This window comes from Mesoplodon mirus, assembly GCF_964341445.2.
Source record: "Mesoplodon mirus genome assembly, chromosome: 3".
Taxonomy (NCBI): domain Eukaryota; kingdom Metazoa; phylum Chordata; class Mammalia; order Artiodactyla; family Ziphiidae; genus Mesoplodon; species Mesoplodon mirus.
In genome coordinates, this window is record NC_138978.1 from 8,411,122 (window position 1) to 8,429,580 (window position 18,459).

Genomic DNA, 18,459 nt, shown 5'->3' on the forward strand with positions numbered 1-18,459 from the left:
CTCCACAGCTCTGCTGTCACGTCTCTGACTCCACATGGCATCAGTGGCCCAAGGAGAAGGGGTCTCCAGAAGGGGCAGGACAGCCAATGCCACCACCAAGACCCTGACCTGGACCTGGAGCACCCCAGCCGCCAGGATGCCGACCAACGCAAAGTCCCTGTTTTCGGTCACTGTGAAGGTAAGGAAGTGGTGGACTCGGGAATTTTAGGCTCAGACTTTCCTCCAAGTAGGAACCTCTTTTGACCAGATCCAGTCTCTGCTTTGGGATGTGAACAAGACCTCCATCTCTGGCTGGGATGACACTGGAATGGGGAAGGACACATGACACAGAAAAATGCACACTCTGCAGGCACGTGGACGAAAGGGTGGTGACAGGACCTCAGCCAGGGGCCACGCCCATGGCCGGCACTTTCGGGATTGGTGACATGAGATTACTCAGTGTTTGGTGTCACTGCCTGGGCTGGAACGTGACCGCACTGATGCGGAAGAGAAGGAAAGGCCATCCCCAAACACCTGGGGAGCCCGCTGTTTGCAAAGACCTGTGAGGAAGCAGATGCTAAGAGCAGGGCTGCCCGTGGAAGTTGCAGAAATGTCTCTGCCAACACTGTCTTCAGCTCGGTGACCTAGCCTCGTGCCCCTTCCATTACCAAAGCTGCTCTTAAGAAATAAAGCTTGTATCAGTTGTTTACACTTGAGCAAGAATTTCGTTGTGTCAGCCCTCTCACAGGGGCATTTAAAGCCAGCTCTGCAGTGGCTAAATGAAAGCATCTGTCTCCACGTAAAAGGATTTCAAGCATCATGAATAAGGAAAGGGATGTTTGGGGGCTTGGTGAGGCCGTCCTCAATGCCCTAAACTCCCCAGAGCCCCACCATGAAACCTCGTCCATGATAAAATTCTATACAAATGTCAAGTCTTAGTCATCTCAGACCTACCCACTCAGGATGAAGGCTTTTTTTTTTTTTTTTTTTTGCGGTACGCAGGCCTCTCACTGTTGTGGCCTCTCCTGTTGCGGAGCACAGGCTCCGGACGTGCAGGCCCAGCGGCCATGGCTCACGGGCCCAGCCGCTCAGCGGCATGTGGGATCTTCCCGGACCAGGGCATGAACCCGTGTCCCCTGCATCGGCAGGTGGACTCTCAACCACTGCGCCACCAGGGAAGCCCAGGATGAAGCCTTTGATGTACCTAACTGTGCATACAGAGTTCCTTAGAATTTAAATTTCCCGGAGGTAGGAAGTGGTCTTCCAGATTCCGGGCCTCTCTGTATCACACCACAAGCTGAACGAAATACTTATCACATACGAGGTCTAGATCAAGGGTCCCAACCTCTGTCAGAGCATGGAGCCCTCAAGAGCCTGATGAAGACTGCAGACCCTCTCTCATCTTTGTTCTCGGACCGCCTGGAGGCCATCTTGGGAATTCCCAGGAGTTCAAAGAGCCCGGGTTTGGAAAAGTGGAGGATTCCACTTTTCATCCACTCTCTACACCCCACCCCCGCTCCACACACACTTGTACCCGCCAGAAAGAGCCAAGGTCTCTCTATCCCAAGCAATCCAGGAACGTACGGCCAAGGTTGGGGCTAAGAAGAGGCGAGATGGGGTGGGACCACGGACATAAGGTGCCAGAGGAGGGAGGAACACAGAAGGGACAAGGGAGCGATGGAGCCAGAAAGGATGGGCATTGGGGGCCCTCTTGGGTCTTACCCTGTGGGCCAGCGGCTCCTAAAGACAAGGCATAGCCGCTCCCCACGAGCAGCAGGGGGCCTGTGGGGTGTGCAACTCTTGCTGAGGCAGGGGTGCCTCCCCGTGGCCTCCAAAACTGCTCCTTCCTGAAGCAAACTCCCTCCACAGGGCCCCCCTCCCACCTTCGCACCAACCTGTGGACTGAACCCCCAAGGGTCGCAGAGCTCAGGTCAGGGACGGTTCTCCAATGCAACCAGGATATATTATTTAGCCGGGATATTTTTAGCAGGAAAGCGAGCTGAGAGCAAATGTCATGTGAGCCGTCTTCTCTTACACGGCAACTTTGGGCTATTTAAAGAGATGGTAATTACGCTCCTGCCACCATGATCAGGACGACGAGCTGAATGCGTGATTGCAGGAGCCGCTCATCTGCCACGCAGAGCGCTTGACACTAATGGAGCCCAATTTTCGAAGCTGCCTGCCTAAATCTGTCCAGTCTCCAGGTGGACATCTGAATCGGCACTGGAGCGCTGGCAGACTGCTCTCCGGGGCCTCCCCGAGGGTGCCACGCCCTGAGGCTCCCCGCCTGGGAGGGGTGCTGCCCACCACTGACCTCCTGCCTCTGGACAGGGTCTTGCCTTGGGGCTGTCCATGGGCTCTGGATGGTGAGGGTGGTGGTGATGTCCACGCTGATCATCGTGCTGTTGATAATCCCATCAGGCTGGCGTCCCCCAGAGAAGCCACTGGCTCCCCTCCGATGGACAGCAGCCATGGGGTCTGGACAAACAGCAGGTACTCATAAACAGTCTGGCCAAGGAGATGGGGTTGCTAGGGGTTCAAGGAGAAGGCACACTTGAGAGAACACTCAGGAAGGTGACAGGGCCAAGGGGAGAACAGGCAGGACCACGAGGGAGGAAGGCAACCTGGACATTTACGCTCCTTATGCGCCAGGGAAGGAGACCCCTGGCAGGAGCACTGGGCACGTGGTAGGTGCGCCACGGGGCTGAAAGATCCAATGAGCCGTTACCCCCACTAGCAAGGCCAAAGGGTGACCCACACTCTGCCCAGTCTGAGTCCTGGCCTCGGTTCCCTTTGCAATGCTCCAGAGGGACATTGGCCATCGGGGCCTTGAATAAAGGCGGGTGCCTGGAGGGCGGGAGGGGGACAGAGAGGGGTCCCCGGCCCCTATCCTAGGGGGACTATAGCAAGAGGAATTCAGAAGACTTGAGGAAGGGAAAGCTCACTGACTTCAAATATTCAAAGGGCCATGAAATGGAGAAGGGACCGGCTCCTTCCGGGGGGCTGTGGAGAACAGAGGACCAGCAGAAGGAAAGTTTGGGGAAACAGCTGTGCAATATGGCAACAGGTGGTCTTGCAAAGGAATGAGCTCCCCATCACTGGAGACTGTGCAGAGAGAATCTTAGCACGAGGAGGACCTCAGAGGCCTTCAACCCAAAGCCGGGACCCCTCCTCAGGTTTCCTCTCAGATGGCCTCTGCCTGCAGGACACCAGGGAACGCTTCCAGCCTCGGCTGCCGAGACACGAGCCCAGCAGAGCTGGCCTTGTCCACCAACTCCCCAAAGGAGAACAGAAACCAAAACCCCCTGCCTCAGGGTGTCCCCAGGCACCAGGCCTGGCAGAACCTTCCAGCAAGTTGCTCCTGACCCACCTACCTGTCCACTGGTGCTTCCCACGGGTAGGGGCAGGGAGACCTGCAGAACAAAAAGGAAGCAACATGTCCTGGCAAAGCAGCAAAGGAAGGTGAGAGTAAACATTTCTGTCTGAGCACAGAAGCGCTGACAATTACCCCAGCAGGAGGCCCGCACGGCTGGGTTGTTTGCTCATTAAGACAAGAACATCATTTATGTTCTGAGACTCCAGTGTCAACAGGCCCAGGGAAATGTCGTTGCCTCAGCTGCCATCCTGGGTCTGGCCAAGGGGGCAGCTAGGGTCCTGGGAGCAGCTGGCAAGGCCAAGAGCGCAGGCGCATAGCCGGGATGGTCCTCTCCCAGTCCTCCCAGCTTGTTTTTCTCCCCATTTCACCCGTTTCTCCCTCGCCCTTTCTCTTTCCTTTTCAGATCCAAAAAGCAATGGTGGAGGGAGGGCTTCCAAGGGCGGACACTTTCACCACCGGCACTGAACTTGGGGTGACCATCCAACCCAGTTTCCTGGGGACTGAACAGGTCCCCCTGGGACTTAGTGCCAAAACAGGAAAGGCCCAGGCAAACTGGGATGGTCGGTCACCGTACCGCCTGTGAATCTCGCAGCCACGCCACGAGGGGCACCGTTCTCCCAGACGGTCATCTGAGAAATGCACAGACGAGGGGAAGGTGGTGGTGTGGGCTGGGCACCTTTCCTGGAGCTTCTGCTGCAGCCCACAGCCTCCACCCTGCCCTTCTCTCAGTTCTTTCTGCTTTCTCCAAGCTCCACTTTGCATTTGCTTCAGACCTTGGCAGGGAAGTCTCGGCACAAGGAAGGAGTCACAGACCAGCCGAGGGTCCCTCGGAGATCATGTGACCAACACCCCTCCCTATCCAATGTGGGAAGGGATGAGGCCAGAGGGGACTGGCTTGCCTTGATGATGCCCCCATCCAAGACCACTCCCACTCCTCCAAACGGAGGGACAGAGAGGGGCTCCCTGCAGCAGAAAGAAGCAAAAGGGACCGGGCAGCTCAGCCTTCTCAGCTCCCCAGCCCTGCTGCTCCTTGGCCCTGAGAGCCCCTCCTGGCAGCAGGTTCACGATGGCCCACGGGGAGCTCCTTGAGTGAGCCTGGCTGTTTCCTTGTCTTTGGAGGTGCTGCCTTCACTTGTGGGGCAAAGGGGCAGGAATGGGACGGATGCCTGAGGTTTGGTGAGAGGATGGAGAGGATTCGGCATCTGCCTTTGCCACCACCAAAGCTGTCCCGTCGTTCCCACTCCTGGCCTCCACTGCAACCTGGAGGAAGGCAGGGAAGCCCCCCGGAGGCTGAGCTTTGAAGAGGGAGACAGTTCTGCTCCAGGAAGGAAGAGAAGACAGATCAAGAGCAAAGCAAAATGCACGGCCCTTTAAGGCCCCACGCGGAGGCTATATTTAGGGCCGCAGGACCTCGGGCAGCCTTCCTGGGAGCAATCGCTAATCACTGCATTGAGTTTACGGGTGCCCCTGGGCACACTTAACCCAGGGCAATGAATAGTTATTGCGCGGCCTCCTGCTCAGGGCCTGTGGGCACACTTAAGCGAGTGCGCCGGATCGCTGGGAGCGGGCACGGCTTGGGTACACCCTTGGGCACCCTGCGCTTTCAGCGGGGAGAGGCAGAGTATTAAATATCTATGTGCCCTGTGCCCACAGCTGCATTTAGCCAAGGGCAAGGCCGGTGAAACGGCTTTAATTAAAACTTAATGCAAGTTCAAGGTGCAGACACGGAAGCCGCGGCTGCAGAAGTCACCAGGAATGAATCAGTCAATTCGATGAGGTTCTTAGGTGGGGGAAGGGGGTGGCGAGGAGGGGGGCCTGGGCTGCGGAGACCTGTCTTCTGCTGAGTACTTGCTGCCCACCTCTCTGCATCTGTGCTCTAGGACTTGGGGCCACCGCACACGCCCATACCTCGCTTGATGAAGGATGCTGGGATTCGGGTATCAGGGCTTCAAAGGCAGGTGGTTGGAAATAAAGCAGGCCCCTGGGCCGGGGGCGGGTCCTGCTTTTCTCAGCCACGCGGCCCAATGTCGCTTGACACGGGCAACGCCGTCCCCCTGGCGGCAGCTCCCAGAATTACAGGCCCAGTGCAGAGGGAGGAGTGACCAGTGCCGGAATGTCAAAGGAACGTGCTGGTGGCAATGTTTGGGGATCCTGGGGTCCGACCCTGCGATTCTTAGGAGGACCAGCACCAGGCTTGGTGTGGCCACTTGTGCCACTAAAAAGGCAAGTAGGCAGAGGAAGCCTGGGAAGCAAAGGAATCTCAGAGAGGTCTGCCCATTGGCCCAAGATGGCAGTGAGCTGGGCTCAGAGTTGGAGGAGCTAAGGTCCTCTGAGCCGTGGTCCAGGAATGCTCCCTGCCAGACACACCTGCTTTAAAATTCAGACCAGGGCTTCCCTGGTGGCGCAGTGGTTGAGAGTCCGCCTGCCGATGCAGGGGACACAGGTTCGTGCCCCGGTCCGGGAATATCCCACATGCTGCTGAGCGGCTGGGCCCGTGAGCCATGGCCACTGAGCCTGCGTGTCTGGAGCCTGTGCTCTGCAACGGGAGAGGCCACAACAGTGAGAGGCCCGTGTACCGCAAAAAAAAATTCAGACCAGATGAGAACACAGCTATAAAGCCTTCCTGGGGTAAACGCTTCACGTCTCATTCAAATCTGTTCCCTTAGCAACAGCACAGCACCTGGCATATAGTAGGTGCTTACTAAATGCTTGTTGCATGAATGGTGATTGTCATTAGCAGGCTTTTTGTGCCAAACTCCTCTTTTCATGTCTCCTTTCCTGTCTCCTGATCTTTAAAATGGAGGCATTATACCTGATTGTAACAGAGGTACTTTTATGACTAAAAGTCTATAATTCCTCGGCACTACCCAGGTCAAGAAGGAGCATGCAAACTGGCAACTTTTTTCAATGGAGAGAAAAAGAACACAAGGACATAATATTGCAGATTTGGTGATGATCCCGTCCTCCCACTGTCCCCAGTGCCAGCAACAATGGGAAGTGGAGAATATTAGTTCAGAACCTTTAATAGTCCCACTCCCACTCCATCCCATCTCCTCCCAGGTTGCTCAGACAACAGCCCAGCGGACCTGGGCATCCAGCCAGGGCCCACAAATGTCTTCAGAAGAACCATGCCACGCGGCACCTCCAGCTGCCACCTGTGGGCCCGGCCACATCTTGAAGCTCAGGAGCCATGGCCTCTGGAGAGAAGCCCAGCCTGGGAACCCCTACTCCCACCCCCAGGCCTCTGAGCCCATTAGCTGAATGAATGTGGGCCAGCAGTGGACACTCTCTTGGCCCAGCCTGGACGTGATCACTGGACACTTCATTACGTAGCAGTCACTCTGCTCCAACCTTTTCACCTCCCCTTTGAAATATTCTGGTTTCCAACCTGTAATTTGCTTTCTAGAAGTAGGACAAAATTCCTGTGTGCAAATGAAAGAGGAAAACACAGTTAATAGGCTGCAATTATAGGTCAGTGACTATTCACAGCAAATATGATTAACATCAACCCACTGGAAGCTGGGCAGTTCTCATGGAAGAGGCTAGGAAGTGAGCTGAGGCTGCCGGGGATCAAAACCTGGGTTCAGTTTCTGGAATCCAGCAGTTCAGCCTCCACCAGGGAAGCCCTCAGGGCCAGTGGATTTCAGGAAGGTCCAACCTGTCCAGACAGAACAGGAGCTTGTGCCTGAACATCCCTTGACAGGTGTCAAGCATCTGCTCACAACTTGTCTCCCTCGATCCTCACAAAGATCCCATAGGGTAGGCTTTCTTATTCCCATTTTACAGATGAAGCAGTTGAGGCTCAGAGGAGGTAAATACTAAGCCAAAGGCATGTGGCCACTCTGGGACTGCCTGGCTCATTCCATCATGTGCCAGATTGAGCTTCAAAGATGTCAAACCAGTGGGTCCCACAGGGGATGCTGGGACTGACCTCATTTAGCCACAGAGGATGAACCCAATTTGAGGCTTTGTGGTGGGGACTGAGAAGAGTGTGTACTGATGGGGTGGGAGGTGGGGAACGTCAAAGAGGAGGGTGATTGCAGAAAGGAAGAGAAAGAGAAGAAAGAGGATAATTCCTGAAATTTCTCCCCCATTATGGACCACAACCCCCTCGGTAGAAATTCTGGGCTGGATTGAGGGAGGAAGACAAAGAAATGAAGGAAGAGGAAATGGAGGTGAGGAGAAAAAGAGAAGAGGAAAACATGAGGGTCCATGGAGCTGTTCACACCGTCTTGGGGGCCAGGCGGTGGAATAAAGCGACAGGTGTGCCCAGGGAGCTGCAACCCTCCAGCCCCCAGTCCCTCAGCCGCTGCCTAAATCAGGGTGGCTCCTTGTCCTCCTGGCCCCCAAAGAAGCATCAGTTCCCCCTCTGACTGACATGAGCCCACCCCTCCAGCCCCAGATTTGAAACCTGCTTCCCTGGATGGGGTCCATGTTGTATGGGGCCTGCAGCTCATGCAATTTGGGAGAAGGACCTCTTTAAGAAAAAGAATATAAAAATATCTTACTTTTGCAAATTTTACAGAGTCATATGGTCTTGTAGGCATGTAATGGGCTATGCGACTGAGGGGCCCTGGGTTTATGCTCTGTCAGATCCATGGTCAATCAGCATTTACTCACCTCACTGAGCACTAACTGAGCACCTACCGTGTGCCAGGCCATAAGGCAAACACTGTGGGGGGGACTCCCTTACCCCAAAGACACTGCAGATCTAGCAGGAGATGCGGTGTGAGCAGCTGTTATTAATCAGGGTGGCAGGTGCCAAGGTAGAAGCAGGTACAATGCACAGAGGAGGAGAGATCAGCTATTAGGAAGACTGCCTGCGGGCCTGGAGGAGGCATCATCTGAGCTGGGTTAACAACCTCAGCAGTCTTCTGAGATCTGCGCCCATAGACTCTGAGAGGGCAGGGCCTGGTCTCACCCCTCTCCCTCGGCTGACTTCATGTGGAGGAAGGGCCACAGTGTCCCCTTTCTGGACACCTGAGCTCAGGCTGAGCTCCTTGTGTCTCCCAGAATGGAAGCATCTCAAGAGACATCATTGAGTCTGATGTTTCCCAAGCCTACTTCCTTCTGCGTGCAGAAGGCGAAGTATCAGGCTCGAAAAATGAAATTACCATCAGGACTGTGATGCAGGAAGTAGCCCCATTTGGCAGAAAAAGAATCCAGGCTGTTGGGGGTCCTGAAGGTCCCTGTAATGAGAGGGGGACAGCAACATGGGTTGAGCCTCTGCTCAGGCTGCTTCTCTGCAAGGTCAGAAACCTCAGACACCCAGATAGAAACCGAAAGGCTGCTCTGCCTAGAAGCTCCTTACTGGTAATAAATAAAAAATAGCAGTAATAGGAAAAAGTCTGGAAAGGTATACCCCAACAAGAAATCCCACTGGTCCTACCTTCAAAATATATCTAGAATCCTCCCCGATCTCCCCACTCTGGTCCTGGGTTTCTGCAGCTGCCTGCTCCTTGTCTCCTGGCTTCCCCCCCTCACCCCTAATTGTCTGCACTCCACACAGCAGCCATGGGATCCTGTTCAAAACTAAGTCAGCTCGTGCCTCCCCTGTTCAAACCTCCCCATTTTTCACTCTGAGGAAAAGCCAAAGTCCTTGAAGGCCCCAGTGATTTGCCCCCTCACCTCCCTGACCTCCTCTCCCACTTCCTCATCTCCCTCCCAGCCGCACTGCTCCAGCCACACGGGTCTCCCCGCCCTTTCTCAGACATGCCAGTCCTACCTCAGGACCTTTGCACTGGCTGTGCCCTCTGTGTGGAACTCCTTCTCTTGGATGCCTGCATGGCTCACTCCCCCACCTCCTTCAAGTCTTTGCAAAAATGTTGCCTTTCAGAATTGGAGACACAGATGCAGAGAACAAATGTATGGACACCAAGGGGGTAAAGTGGCGGGGGCGGGGGTGGGGTGGGATGAATTGGGAGATTGGGATTGACATATATACACTAATATGTATAAAATAGATAACTAATAAGAAACTGCTGTATAAAAAAATAAATTAAATAAAATTCAAAAAAAAAAGTCTCCTTTTCAGTGAGGCCCACCCTGACCTGCTTTATCCTATGGCCCTGCTTCCTTTCTCTGTAGCACCTGATACCTTCTAACCTTATTTGTTATATTTAAGGCTCATGTCACCCCACCCAAAGGTCAGCTCCATGGGGCCAGGGAGTCTGTTTTGCTCATCGCTGCATCCTTGGTGCTTTGAGCAGTCAGGCATATAGACGGCTGTCAATAAATATTTGTTGAATGAGTGAAATATACAGAGGACTGTCTCTGGGTAGAGAGATTATGGGTAATTTTCATTATCTCCTTTGGATTTTCTCTAGTTTCTATAATTATCACATACTGCTTTGTCATGATTTTTTTAAGTCATTTTTAAAAGCTCATGGTTTCTTTTTCCAATGCTTGACTCAGTTGTGTACTTGATAGGAGATGAATGCGTTATTTCAAAAAACAGCTCTGGAAGCCTTTCTGGAGGAGATTCTCCGGTGACATGCCTTTTCTTTTAAAAGCACGCAGCTTCCACCTCTATCTTAGCAAGCGATCACGGCCCTGCCTCTGGCAGGGGGAAGCTCTGAAAGGTAGATCACTGGGGAAATAAAGTGTCTTAGCCTGGATGTGCAAATTGACCTGGATCGTTTTAGTTTTGCATTCACGTTTGCACTTTGTAAATATTTGCCTGTCACCGCGCTGCTCACACCTGCTTGCTGTCCCCTCAAGTTTATGGAAGGCAGCAGGCACTGCCGTTTCTCCAACCCCACCTGGAGCTGCTGGCGCTGCCAGCCTGGCCGTGTGAAAAGGAAACTCGCCTGCGAAAGCCACAGGTGTCTCTGACAGCGCCTAAAACTAATGGCCTGTGGCTGGCCGCTGTGACTAATTCTCTGATTATTGACTTTATGATTTTACGCTTAAAACTTCTTTATAATAACACACAGAAATGTTTAATGAGCTCTATCCAGAGCCATAAAAATTACTTATTGAACAAGCGTTTTAAAACTATTAATCTATTGTTTTCCATTAATAATGGCTCTCCAAAGAACGGGCGACAGCTTAATGTATCCACAGCATTTCTCCTCGAAAAGTGGCCTTTTAAGACATAAATGCCGCTCCCAAAGCATCGCGGGCTGGCCGGCCATTAGGTAGCTGACCCTCCCAGGACAGATTTAGGCTCTACCAGTCCCAGAGGGTGCTTTAAGGATTCCCAGAATGACCAGGGGCCCTGGGAGATTTTTCTAGTCTCTCTGGAAAGCCCCTCTCCTCAATTTCTCTCTTTTTGTGAAAAAGACAAGAGGTATTCCGGGGGCCTGTTTTGCAATGCCCGAGGGAGAGCACAGAGGGAAGCAGACAAGTTATACATTACTATCCTTGTTCCTTCTGGAAGGTTCCAGGTACCCATCTGGTTGTACCCATCACCCCTTCTTCTGTTGGCAAGCCTATGGCTGAAAGTTTTCCATGATACTATGCCCCTGTTTTTGCTATTTTCGGGGCACAATTCCCCCACTAAGTATGAGATGGCTTCCTACTTCAAGTGTGTAAGAATAACCCCTTTAAAATAAATCATCCGGGACTTCCCTGGTGGTACAGTAGTTAACAATCTGCCTGCCAATGCAGGGGAGAGGGGTTTGAGCCCTAGTCCGGGAAGATCCCACATGCCGCAGAGCAACTAAGCCCGTGCGCCACAACTACTGAGCCTGCGGTCTAGAGCCCGCGCTCTAGAGCCCGCGAGCCACAACTACTGAGCCCGAGTGCCGCAACTACTGTGCCTGTGTGCCACAACTGCTAAGCCCGAGTGCTACAACTACTGAAACCCACGTGCCTAGAGCCCGTGCTCTGCAACAAGAGAAGCCACTGCAATGAGAAGCCCACACACCATAACAAAGAGTAGCCCCCGCTCTCTGCAGCTAGAGAAAGTCCGTGGGCGGCAACAAAGATCCAAAGCAGCCAAAAATAAATAAATGAATTAATTTAAAAAATTATATTTTAAAAATAAATAAATAAAATAAATCATCCATTTATTTTTCTGGGTAATTTAGATTGTGAAACATATTGGCACCAGATGGGCACTTCTTCTAAGAGCTTCAGGCTGTTCGTTCATTCAGCAAATATTTATTGAGTGTATACTAAGTACCGGGCTGTGTTCTCGGTTCTGGAGACACAGGAATAAACCAGAAACACATGGGCCTTGCCCTCACAGAGCCCATCTGTCAGAGGGGAGCAAAGATGACAGCAGGTGAACATTGTAGAAGATAATTTTAAGATCATTTAAGTAATAAATGCTGAGAAGCCAATGGGATAAGATTGTGACAAGAGTGGGTGGGGACTGCTTTTGATGGAGAGTCAGGAAGGCTTCTTGGGGAGGCGGCCTTTGAGCAGAGATTTGAGTGACAGAAAGGAACCAGCCATGAGAAATATTCCTGGCAGGGGAAAGGCAGTGCAAAGGCCCTTGGGTGAGGTATACATACAGGTCTCTCTCCCTAGGTGAAGGCCCTGCCCAGACAACAACAGTCCCTTACCTGGCACGTGCAGGATCTGCTCAGCCACTGCCTCAAACCCTCCATGTGGCTCCTGGGACCCATAGGGCATGTAGTGGAGAAGCATTCAACCTCGTCTGTTGAACAAGAAAATACTTCTCCTCCAAGCCCTACTTCAATGGAATGGTTAGGAAGAGGCACAATGGAGTCATATTGTCACAATGAGAAAGACCCTTTACACCATGCAGAGGTCACAGAACAGTGTCAGAGGAGATATGTTTTAGGGTTGCAGCTTCTCAAACTTCAGGTGCCTACAAATCACCTCGAGGTCTTTTTCAAATATAGATTCTGATTCGGTAGCCCCAAGGTGGGGCCTGAGATTCAGCAATTCTAACAAGCTCCTAGGTGATGCCAATGCTGCAGGTCCAGGGACCACACTTTGAGTAGCAAGATCCTAGAGGTCATTAAATCTCACCACTGTGTTTTACAGGGGGAGACGGAGAACAATGTGACTTAATGGTAACAGGGATCTGGAGTCAGAGCACCTGGGTCTGTTCTGTGTGTGTGTGTGTGTGTGTGTGTGTGTGTACCAGTTCCTTAGTTTTAGTTTCTTCCTGTAAATTGATTGTATAATGACAATGGCAGTGATGACGGTCACAGTAGTGGTAGAGATATGGATGATGATGGTGATGATGATGGTAGTGATAATGGTAATGATGGTGATGGTGGTGGTGGCAATGGTGATGATGGTGATGATGATGGTGGGATAATGGTGATGGTGATGGTGGTGGTCATGATGGTGATGATGGTAGTGAAAACGGTAATGATGGTGGTAGTGATAATGGTGATGACGGTGGTGATAGAACTTCACAGGGTGGGTGTGAGACTTGAATGAGGTCATGCACACAATGATCGTCACGGAATGCTCATCACAGAGAGCGGTGCCTAAAGATGACAGCTCTTACAATGATAATTACTGTCACCTAGAGATTAAAGGACTTGTACATAGTCACGGAGCAGCAGGACCAGGTGCCTAAACATTCCTACCATCATTTTGCAGTTCATAGTCCATAAATTAGGATGTCAGAGAAATCGAATAAACACTAGAACGCACATGACCCTGAATCAATACTGAACTCAATGTGATGTTCCTCTGCTGGCTGGCCTCAAGGTCATTGTTGTAGACACAGCCTCCTACAAGGAGGCTAGAGAAAATGGGGGCTCTGGGCTGAATCTGTCCAACACAGGTACATGATAGGCATGTGCAGTTTAAAGGTATGAATTGGCCCTGAGTAGGAGCTTGTTTACAAGTCACTCAACTCATAAAAGTGAAGTAGGGGGAAACCAGGGCATTCTTGGAGCTTTGCAACTCAGCTGAGGACTCTAGCTAGTGGGCACAGCCAGAGGTGAGAGGCAGTGTGCAGTGTTCTGGTGACACCCTATCTTTACCTCTGCTCCCCACCCCCAATCCACCCCAGATGGCAGTCAAGAGGGATCTTAAAGTGTAAATAAAGGACTTCCCTGGTGGTCCACTGGTTAGGACTCCATGCTTCCACTGCAGGGGAAACAGGTTTGATCCCTGGTCAGAGAACTAAGATCCCACAAGCTGCATGGAGTGGCCAAAAAAAAAAAAAAAAAAAAAAGTAAATAAACTCATGTCAGTCCCTTCTCAGAACCCTTCAATAGCTCCCCACTGCCCTTGGAATATCTCACCTGATAAGTGTCTTTGTCTACCTGGGGGCCTTGGACCACACAGGATAATCTGTATTAACTGTGTGATATATGGTGGGGGGCTTTGAACCTTGTGGTATCAGCTCAGCCTCTGGAGGGGCTGGAGACTGAGGTCATCCCACAGGGGGTCAGCCATGCCTACATGACTGACCCCTAGTAAAAACTCTGGACACCAAGCCTCAGGTGAGCTTTCCTGGTTGGCAATACCCTGACATAGTGTCACACATCATTGCTGGGAGAAGTTAGCTCTGTTCTCATGACTCCACTGGAAAAGGATGTCTAGAAGCTTGTATCTGGATCTGTTCTGGATTCTGCCCTGTGCACCTCTTCCTTCGGCTCATCTCAATCTGTAACCTTTAACTGTAGTTAACAAGAACCATGACTATAACAGCTTTTCTGAGTTCTATGAGTCTTTCTAATGAATGACCAAACCAAGGGTGGTCTTGGGGACCCCTGAACTTAAAGATGACGTTAATGGGCTTCCCCAGTGGCACAGTGGTTAAGAATCTGCCTGCCAATGCAGGGGACACAGGTTCAAGCCCTGGTCCAGGAAGATCCCACATGCCACAGAGCAACTAAGCCCGTGAGCCATGGCCGCTGAGCCTGCTCTCTAGAACCCACAAGCCACAACTACTGAGCCCGTGTGCCACAACTACTGAAGCCTGCGCACCTAGGCCCGTGCTCCACAACAACAGAAGCCACCGCAATGAGAAGCCCGCGCACCGCAACAAAGCGTAGCCCCCACTCACCACAACTAGAGAAAGCCCGCGCGCAGTGACGAAGACCCAACTCAGCCTAAATAAATAAATAAATTCATTTAAAAAACAATTGATGTCAAAAGAGAGGTTGGTCTTGGGGACTCCTAAACCAGCACCTCCCTCCTTGGGTACCGAGAAGATAAAATGAGATGATGTACATACAACACTCAGAATAAGTGTTCAATAAAGATGTGCTATTTTCTAGTGTCTTCTATTTGGTGTGGTGGCAGAGCCTCTGGAGCTCGCCTGCCTGGGGTGAAATCCTCTGGCTCACTGCTATGGGACTTCAGACAAGCCAGTCCCTCCCCTGGACTTTGGTTTCCTCGTCTACGAGTCATACTGTCATAAGGATGGGTCAATGGACACAAATCCCTGAAGGCAGGCCTGGCACACAACACATGCTCCACACTGGTTTGTATTACTGAAACAAGTGCTGAACTCTGAGTCAGAGGATCCAGGTCCAACCCCAACTCAGGCACCAGCCAGCCACGTGACCACCGGCACTTGGTCTCCCAGTTCCTCACTGGGAGAACAAGAGACTGAAATCCAGGTTTCTGCAGAAGGCTTCTCACTTTCCAAGTGACCCAGAATCACCAGGTCACTTATCAGTCTGCTCAGTGGAGAAATGCTTGAAGCCTGATGCAAGCCATAAAAATGTCATTCATATACCTGTTGAAATTTCAAGCGCAGGGATGGGCCTGTCTTTGTTTGATCTGAAGGGGAGGATCCCTGGGAACACCACAGGTGAACACAGACAAGACAGACGGACCTGTAGGAGAGGAGGGACAGAGAAGGGCCGTGGGTAAGAGACAGCTGCTACTGATCTACCTACCTTCATTCAGTCCATTATATTTATTTGCAGTGCCCACCCCATGCAGTGACCAAGACAGGGAAAGACCACCAAAAACAAGTAAAGAGGGCTTCCCTGGTGGCGCAGTGGTTGAGAGTCCGCCTGCCGATGCAGGGGACGCGGGTTCGTGCCCCGGTCCGGGAGGATCCCACATGCTGCGGAGCGGCTGGGCCCGTGAGCCATGGCCACTGAGCCTGCGCGTCCAGAGCCTGTGCTCAGCAATGGGAGAGGCTACAACAGTGAGAGGCCCGCGTATCGCAATAAAAAAAAAAAAAACACAAAAAAACCAAACAAAAAAAACAAGTAAAGAAATAAATGAACAAAGTATCTCAGAAGATGATACAGCTCTGAAGAAAGTAAAACAAAGCAATGAAATACAAAGAGTTTGGGTTGGGGAAGGTCGGTGTTAAAAGATAATTTTCTAAAAGCTGTAACATCATGACTCCTGTACTGACTAAAAAAAAAAAAAAAAAGAACCCATGTTAAAGATTTTATCTAACTCATTATTAATGAGGGAACCAGGCAGATGTTACAACCAGTTCAAAGGAGAAATCAAAGAACAGACACATTTATGATGAAAAATGTTGGAATGAATTTTCAAATAGACCAAAACTGGCTTCTTCCGCAGGGTGTTGGAAGTTGATTGAACTGCCCTGGACTCACTTTATTTGCAAAGACAAGGAACACTTGCATTGCCATAGGTGCTCCACAACTTCCAACACTGTAAAATAGGTCAGAGACAATGAAGGACTGGAGTCAGATAGCAGGAAGGGTGTCCTGTAAACACTGGAGACAGGCAGTAACCTTTTTTGCTTGTTCCAAACTCTCTATGTCAGATAAAACATTGCTGAAAAGTAACATCTGAGCCAAGACGGTGTGTCAAGGAGTCCCGGGCAAAGCTCTGGGGAGGGGTATCCCCAGCAGAGGGAACAGTAGGTGCAAAGATCCTAAAGTAGGGGATGAGTCAGGTGTGTTTAAGGAACCAAAAGAAGGTCAGTGGAGCTGGAGCCAGTGACAAGGGAGCAAGTGGTGGGCACAAAGTGAGACAAGCAGGCAACAGCCAGAGCAAAAAAGTGCAGACTAGGATTTTATCTTAAAAATGAAGATTTTTACCCTGGAGAACTCAGCAAGGAAGGGACAGGCTCTCCCTTATGTTTCAAAAGAATCTTTCTGGCTGCTGAGACTGTGGCTACTTAAAAATGACTTGTAGGGGCCAATATCACTGGTGAACATAGATGCAAAAATCCGCAACAAAATACCAGCAAACAGAATCCAACAGCACATTAAAAGGATCATACACCATGATCAAGTGGGGTTTATCCCAGGAATGCAAAGATTCTTCAATATATGCAAATCAATCAATGTGATAAACCATATTCACAAACTAAAGGAGAAAAACCATATGATCATCTCAGCAGATGCAGAAAAAGCTTTTGATGAAATTCAACACCCATTTATGATAAAAACCTTCCAGAAAGTAGGCATAGAGGGAACTTACCTCAACATAATAAAGGCCTTATATGACAAACCCACAGCCAACATCATTCTCAATGGTGAAAAACTGAAACCATTTCCTCTAAGATCAGGAACAAGACAAGGTTGTCCACTCTCACCACTATTATACAACATAGTTTTGGAATTTTTAGCCACAGCAGTCAGAGAAGAAAAAGAAACAAAAGGAATGCAGATTGGAAAAGAAAGTAAAGCTGTCACTGTCTGCAGATGACATGATACTACACGTAGAGAATCCTAAAGATGTTACCAGAAAACTGCTACAGCTAATCAATGAATCTGGCAAAGTAGCAGGATACAAATTAATGCACAGAAATCTCTTGCATTCCTATACACTAATGATGAAAAATCTGAAAGAGAAATTAAGGAAACACTCCCATTTACCACTGAAACAAAAAGAATAAAATAACTAGGAATAAACCTACCTAAGAAGACAAAAGACCTGTATGCAGAAAACTATAAGACACTGATGAAAGAAATTAAAGATGATACAAACAGATGGAGAGATATACCATGTTCTTGGATTGGAAGAATCAACATTGTGAAAATGACTATACTACCCAAAGCAATCTACAGATTCAATGCAATCCCTATCAAACTACCAATGGCACTTTTCACAGAACTAGAAAAAAATGTTCACATTTGTATAGAAACACAAAAGACCTCAAATAGCAATGAAAAGACCTTTCTCAAGCAGTCTTGATAAAGAAAAACGGAGCTGGAGGAATTAGGCTCCTGGACTTCAGACTATACTACAAAGCTACAGTAATCAAGACAATATGGTACTGGCACAAAAACAGAAATATAGATCAATGGAACAGGATAGAAAGCCCAGAGATAAACCCACACACATATGGCCACCTTATTTTTGATAAAAGAGGCAAGAATATACAATGGAGAAAAGACAGCCTCTTCAATAAGTGGTGCTGGGAAAACTGGACAGCTACATGTAAAAGAATGAAATTAGAACACTCCCTAACACCATACTCAAAAATAAACTCAAAATGGATTAAAGACCTAAATGTAAGGCCAGACACTATAAAACTCTTAGAGGAAAACATAGGCAGAACACTCTATGACATAAACCACAGCAAGATCCTTTTTGACCCACCTCCTAGAGAAATGGAAATAAAAACAAAAATAAACAAATGGGACCTAATGGAACTTAAAAGCTTTCACACAGCAAAGGAAACCATAAATAAGACAAAAAGACAACCCTCAGAATGGGAGAAAATATTTTCAAATGAAGCAACTGACAAAGGATTAATCTCCAAAATTTACAAGCAGCTCATGCAGCTCAATATAAAAAAAAACAAACAACCCCATCCAAAAATGGGCAGAAGACCTAAATAAATAAACATTTCTCCAAAGTAGATAAACAGATTGCCAACAAACATGAAAGGATGCTCAACATCCTTAATCATTAGAGAAATGCAAATCAAAACTACAATGAGGCATCATCTCACACCAATCAAAATGGTCATCACCAAAAATCTACAAACAATAAATGCTGGAGAGGGTGTGGAGAAAAGGGAACCCTCTTGCACTGTTGGTGAGAATGTAAATTGATACAGCCACTATGGAGAAGAGTATGGAGGTTCCTTAAAAAACTAAAAATAGAACTACCATACAACCCAGCAATCCCACTACTGGGCATATACCCTGAGAAAACCATAATTCAAAAAGAGTCATGTACCACAGTGTTCATTGCAGCTCTATTTACAATAGCCAGGACATGGAAGAAACCTAAGTGTCCATCAACAGATGAATGGATAAAGAAGA

The 18,459-nt window shown here is 49.7% G+C and overlaps 1 protein-coding gene across 1 annotated transcript in view; it reads left to right on the forward strand.

The window, feature by feature from the left end:
• The first annotated feature begins 1,236 nt into the window (after window positions 1-1,236).
• The window catches only part of TARDBP (TAR DNA binding protein), a 53,136-nt gene continuing 35,913 nt past the window's right edge, over window positions 1,237-18,459 (forward strand). Inside the window, exon 1 of the mRNA XM_082615628.1 lies at window positions 1,237-1,240. The gene's annotated coding sequence lies outside the window, so the exon portion shown is untranslated. The remainder of the gene's footprint in view (window positions 1,241-18,459) is intronic.